This window comes from Panthera tigris, chromosome D3, assembly GCF_018350195.1.
Source record: "Panthera tigris isolate Pti1 chromosome D3, P.tigris_Pti1_mat1.1, whole genome shotgun sequence".
NCBI lineage: Eukaryota > Metazoa > Chordata > Mammalia > Carnivora > Felidae > Panthera > Panthera tigris.
In genome coordinates, this window is record NC_056671.1 from 45321612 (window position 1) to 45328220 (window position 6609).

Below are 6609 nucleotides of genomic sequence, written 5' to 3' on the forward strand. Positions count from 1 at the left end.
ATCTGTGGGGGTTTTCGCCCGCAGCAAACAGGGCAAGAAGAACCCAGAAGAGGGGTCTCCAAGCTAGAGACCAGAGCTTGTTTTAGTCCCATCTGCCATCTTACGGTGTAAAACTTTATTCATTTTCCCAACACTACCAGCCTCTGAACACCCTCCAACCTTTTTTCCAATCACAACCTTCAGAGCCATCTTTTTGCCCACCCTCTGCCTCCACGACCAGCCAACACCCGATTTTGAACTTAGCTCCTTATCATCGATCAACCATGAGCTCCCAGATTCATCAGAATTATTCCACCGAGGTAGAGGCTGCCCTCAACTGACTGGTCAATATGTATCTGTGGGCCTCCTACACCTACCTCTCTCTGGGCTTCTATTTCGACAGTGACGATGTGGCTCTGGAGGATGTGGGCCACTTCTTCTGCGAGTTAGCTGAAGAGAAGCCAGAGGGGAGCTGAGCATCTGTTGAAGATGCAAAACCAGCACAGGGTCGCACCCTCTTCCAAGACATGCAGAAGCCGTCCCAAGATGAGTAGGGTAAAACCCTGAATGCCATGGTAGCCTCCCTGCTTCTGGAGAAGAACTTGAACCAGGCCCTTTGGGATCTGCATGCCCTGGGTTCTGCCCGTGCAGACCCCCATCTCTGTGACTTCATGGAGAATCGCTTTCTAGATGAGGAGGTGAAACTCATCAAGAAGATGGGTGACCACCTGACTAATCACAGGCTGTTCGGCTCCCAGGCTGGGCTGGGCGAGTATCTCTTCGAAAGACTCACCCTCAAGCACGACTAGAAGTCTCTGGAGCCCAGCAGCCTTTGAGAGGGTCCCTTTGGCATTCCCCCAGGTGCCAGGGCTTGTGCTTGAGTCTCTCCTTGTATCCACTAGGCAGCTTTTTAACCACCCTGAGCCCTCTCCCAAGCCATGGATGAAATGAAAACAATAAAGCTTTTTTGCAGCAAAAAAGAAAGGAAGAAAGAAAGAAAGAAAGAAAGAAAGAAAGAAAGAAAGAAAGATACTAAGTTGGTATCAATTCAAACTACAGTGTTATAAATGCAAGATTATTAGTTATAATTCCCATGGTAACCACTATGAAGATAACTACAAGTTTATACAGAAGAGGAAATGAAAAAATCACATGATACAGTAGGGAAAAAAGATCAAACACAAATGAAGGCAGTATTAGAGGAACTGAGAAACAACAACAAAAAAATTGATACATAAAAAACACAGAAAAACGGCAGAAATAGTTCTTCCCTATGAGCAATTGCTTTGAATATAAATGGATTAAACTTGGCAATTAAAATACAGATACTGCCAGAATGTATTAAAAGAAAAAATGATCCAACTATATGCCGCCTACAAGAGACTCACTCTAGATTCAAAGACAAAGTTTTCATCTCAAATTAGAAGCAAATAGTTGTCATAATTAAGATGGAAAAAAACTGCATAGGCATGTGGAGCAGGAAAAGGGTGGATGTCAGGAATTCAGTGTTGGACACATTAGGTCTGAGATGTCTGTGGACACTCCAGTGAAGATACTGAAGAGGTTGGATATATGAGCCTGAAGTTCAGGGGGAAGATCCAAGCTAGAGATAAATATTTATAGTCATCCTCACAGATTTGGTTTTTGGTTTTGGTTTTCATTTTTGTTTGTTTGTTTGTCTTTCTGTTACTGATTTGTTATTTAAAGCTCTTGGAATAATGAGATATAAAGAAAGAGTCTGTGTTGATAACAGTTCTAAAAACTGAGTTTGGGGTCATTTCAGCATAATCATTTGGAAAAAAAGAGTAGGAATCAGTATAGGAAACAGAAATAGTGGTTGATAAAGCAGGGAAATCAGAAAAGCCAAGTGATGAACAAGTTTTAAAGAGAAAGCATCTGCTTTGTCAAAAACTAATCTGTCTTTTCTTCCCAGGTCTGGTTTGAGACATTCTCTCACCTCATAATTGGTGTTTTCTCCCCAGGGGGTAGTTTATTATTAAATCCAAAGTCTCATCCACAAGAAACAATCATAATGGGTTACCCATGGTTCTGATGCTACGTGTGTGTGTGTGTGTGTGTGTGTGTGTGTGTGTGTGACATTATAGTCTAACCCTGAAGAGTAGAATGGGAAAATCATGGACTCTAAAGCCAGTCTTAACTAACTCCACCACTTCTATACTAGTTGTGTGGCCTTGGACAAATCACTTAACTTCTCTCTCAGCCCCAGTTTCCTTGTGTGTGCAGTAAGGTTAACAATACTGTAGCTATCTTATAATCTGCTGTTAGAATTAAATGACTTTCTATATGTAATGATACCATAAGAGTTCAAAAATGTTCATTCCTGGCTCCTTTTTGACATATGGGAATATGCCCATATCTCGATGTTCTTTCAACTGCTGAAATTGAATATCTTCTCCTGCTGACTGGCTTTTCGTTCTCTGGATAATGGCTTTTATAAAGAAAAACTTATTTCAAATGCAGATAGTAGGTAATGATTTGACTTGTTCTATGAGGAGTCCTTTAGGAAAAGGAAATATTCCTTCAACAAAGTTGCTTTGATACTAAATGGGTGGGAAGTGAGAGGAGAAAATTTTAAGCAGGTCCATTTGAAGCAATGGAGATGAAGATAACTCTTTGAATATAAAGATAATGTAGCTCCTAAATCAAAACTCTTTCCCCAACACCTCTAACCCTTTATTCTTAACTCCCAACCATCATCAGACCTCTTTCCCTACTACCCCTACTAGCACTTCTCCCCTATAAAACAAAAGATGTTACAATTGCTTTTCCCATTTCAAAATCATGAAGCTTCCACATGGAATTTACTTGCTATTTATGTTATTGTGATTTTTTAATTGGATTAAGCCATATTTCTTTGGGGGTAGGGTGCAGCGTGGTGGGGGTGAGAGGAAGGAGAAAGGAACTGTAGAACAGAGAGGTATGAAATGAAACCATCTGAAAGCCAGAACCCTCCAAGAAAGTGAAGGTGGTTAACTCTTTTTTTTTTAATTTTTTTTAAATGTTTTTATTTATTTTTGAGACAGAGAGAGAGCATGAATGGGGGAGGGGCAGAGAGAGAGGGAGACGCAGAATCGGAAGCAGGCTCCAGGCTCTGAGCCATCAGCCCAGAGCCCGACGTGGGGCTCGAACTCACGGACCGCAAGATAGTGACTTGAGCTGAAGTCGGACGCTTAACCGACTGAGCCACCCAGGCGCCCCTGAAGGTGGTTAACTCTTTAAGGCAATCTCCTCAACCTCTTTCCCTTGATTTCTTCAGGATGCCTCCTTGTTTACACCATTTGGATTGAGTAATCAAGAAGGAGTGTAGAAGAAGTTGCATTAAAAAAGTTTTACGATATGCTATCAAATCACAGAAAGGGCAAGAGAGCCTTAGTCGTGTCACAAAAGGTAAATAAGCTTCAAAAACTACATGTAGTCTATAGCCGTACCTACTACAGTTGGAGAACTCAAAACTAATAATATTTATCAGCTTGCGTGCAGGATATCACCTGAAGATCCCAACTGCTAACTGAAACACGTAGTTTCTGTTTTGATCCTAATAACACATAGCATTTTATTCATTTAGACTCAGAGGACTCCTGCAGCCCTGAACAGGGTTCACTGAAGTAATCTCTCCTGTCTCTGCCTTATCTCCATTATAAATCCAAGGTGTCTTTGGAGATGGATGGGTACCAAGTTATCTAACTTAGGCTGGCCATACAGGCATCTGGGGAATTTCTCCTGGTAATACATTAAGAACAAAGAAGTCCCAAAGTACAGAGGACATATGCAGTTATGCTTCACCATTCTTAGTTTTTCTACCCAACATTTATCACTATTCCCAAAATACCAAAGGAGAAACAAAAGAGTTACCAACAGAAAGAAGGAACTTGGAAAGAAATTAGAAAAATTATGATTTATCAAGATAACAAGGGAAAAGCACATACTCTAGCAGTATAAGAAAGTTACCTCATAGGATTCATACTGCAGATACCTAACATGAGCTGGAGGAACACCCTGGATTGCCAAATGTCAAGTAACATCATTATTACCAATCTTTCTGGTAATTATCAAACTTTTTGTTACGGTGTCTGGACTCTAATAACACCACTGAGGTGAACAAAGAGAGAAAGAAAACATGGGGAAGAGGGAAAAACAGAGCAAATACCTACTTCAAAGATAAAACCACCTGAATGATACAGGAGTCTTGAAAGACTGCCTGAAGGAATCAAACTGCATTACAGGCCAGGAGCAGGGCTTTGTTTCTGACAGTCTCCACAGGGTCCAAAATTCCACAGTGATATAGTGTGATCATCTGGATGAGCTGAAACATTCAGCTGTACCATGGCAAAAGGACACCCACACTCATCAGGTCCAAAAAGCCACTATGGAACCAAAGAGAATGGAAGTTTGGGGTCTAAACTATCTAATCTGGGTTAGATTTGTTACTCCACTTTACTATGATATAAACTGTTTAGATACATTTATTTAGTTTGCCTTCTTTAAAATTAAAAATGAAGAGTGGTCATGTAAGTGATGTTAAAATATCTCAGAAGGACCTCCTTAGCCTAGATCCTGTCAGTTGTTTTCAACTGTAAAACACAAATATGTTTAACCAGTGAAGAAAAAAATCATTAGCAACTGGGTTGCCATGTGTCAGTCATGAAAATGCTCCTCTCAGACCTTTTGGTGTGAGAGCATAATTGACTGACAGCCTCAGATCCTGTCCCTCTGGATCCACCACTGCATTTGCCCTAAGGCCACACTTCCAATGGACTGCTCCCAGCCAATGACAGCACAGCAGAGGCACTAAGGCAGGCCCATTCTGGCAATCCGCAGGACTCTTTGGTGACTGTGATTTCAGGATTCCCCATCAATCTGGCCAAATGTTTCTTGGCACTATACTGCAGTCTGAGACACTTCCTACACAATCCTCTATCCTTCCCTCTCTTCTACATGATCTGAAGACCTTTCCCCATCTTCTCCTGCTGAACTAATATGCCCTGAAGGCCTGAAGGACTATAGGAAAAAAGATCTGCATTTCAACTATCTATCAGAATGTTTCAAAACTTTACAAGGGCACAGAGACTTACTTATTTCTTTATTTTTATTGCAGTGTAGGTAATCTGTTAAGCAAAGCAGAGTCTGAAGATGACTAAGAAAATAAACCTGGAACAAAAATGCTTTGCATCTTAAAATTTGCATAAAACATAACCAGAGCACAAAGGGGTAGATGCAGCCTCAGTGCCCAGGTAAACATGCACTGTGCCTTTGGTGCCGATCCCACAAATGGGATCTGCCCAAAGCTGGTCTTACGTGTGTTCCTAACTTGTCTGAAAATGTTTAGAGATTGTCATTCCTGGATCAGCACTTTTAGTTTGGGTTTTGGTGCCAAAAACACCTTTAATTCTGTGGTTTCCATTCATCTGCTATTGGCTTGACTATTGATTCATGCAACCTCACCCAAAGAATAATAAATGGTTTGCCAGTTCTAGTGGAGTAAACCTAGATTAGAAGCCGTAGTTTGGTGGACACTGCTCAGACGAGTCAGGTTCTGCCAGGTTGGTGGTTGACTTAACCTAAAATAAAGTGCAAGGATCTACTCGCTTTCCAGATATGCCCAGGATTCTAGGAGTGGTCCAAAGTTATTTGGATCCATGAAAGGTGTGGTTCTTCTGGGATTCACCTGGAACACAGGGATCCTAGAGATATTCTTATTCCTTGTGACTAATGAACAAACCATTTAATGCCTCTGTACTTTCATTTCCTAATGGATATAAATAATCCCTCTTTGAGATGGGTTGTGATGCTTTACATATTTGTATAAAATGGCTTGAACTGCTTTATTAGGAAAAGGGAAAGAAGTTCTCATATGCACCATTTTTAATATCAGGACAAAGAATTTGATCAAACCTTCAGGCTTAGTTCACTAGACTTTCTCAACTTAATTGATCTTATGTATGCTGAAGTCTCTTGAATGAACATTTTATTGGCACATTTTATTTTTCAAGGGTGACTAGTATATCTAGCACTATGATGGATATTAAATAAATGCACATCAACGTGCAGGAAGCAATATGGCAAAATTAAGAAGTCATTGACTGAGAATCCTGAGACCACAGTTCAAGTTCCACCTGTACTGCTAATGCACTATAGAATCTTCCATGAATCACTAGGCTTTAATTTTCTCTTTTGATGTCAATCACCTCTTAAATAACATGCATGTCTTTATAAATAAAAAACCTATCACAATTTGTGAAGTTGTTGCTCATATGAGTTACTATAAGGAGAAGCTACTTTTCTGAAAAGAAGAAATATGGAGATACGTAAAAGTAAATACTTCCATATTTTATTTTTCTCAAAATCTCAGAATCCACTTTTTAAAAAACATTGTAGTATAATTCAAAGAGTGCTAGACCTGTGTTCTAAAAATGGATTTGCAGGGCGCCTGGGTGGTTCAGTGAGTTACGCATCTGACTCTTGGTTTCAGCTCAAATAATGTCTCACAGTTTCATGGGTTCAAGTCCTGTGTTGGGCTCTACACTGACAGTGCAGAGCCTGCTTGGGATTCTCTGTCTCCCTCTCTTTCTGCCCCTCCCCAATTGTGCTGTCTCTGTTTCTCTCAAAATA

General features: G+C 40.4%; 1 pseudogene; it reads left to right on the forward strand.

The window, feature by feature from the left end:
• The first annotated feature begins 263 nt into the window (after positions 1-263).
• LOC102954426 lies at positions 264-832 on the forward strand (annotated as a pseudogene).
• Positions 833-6609: the final 5777 nt, after the last annotated feature.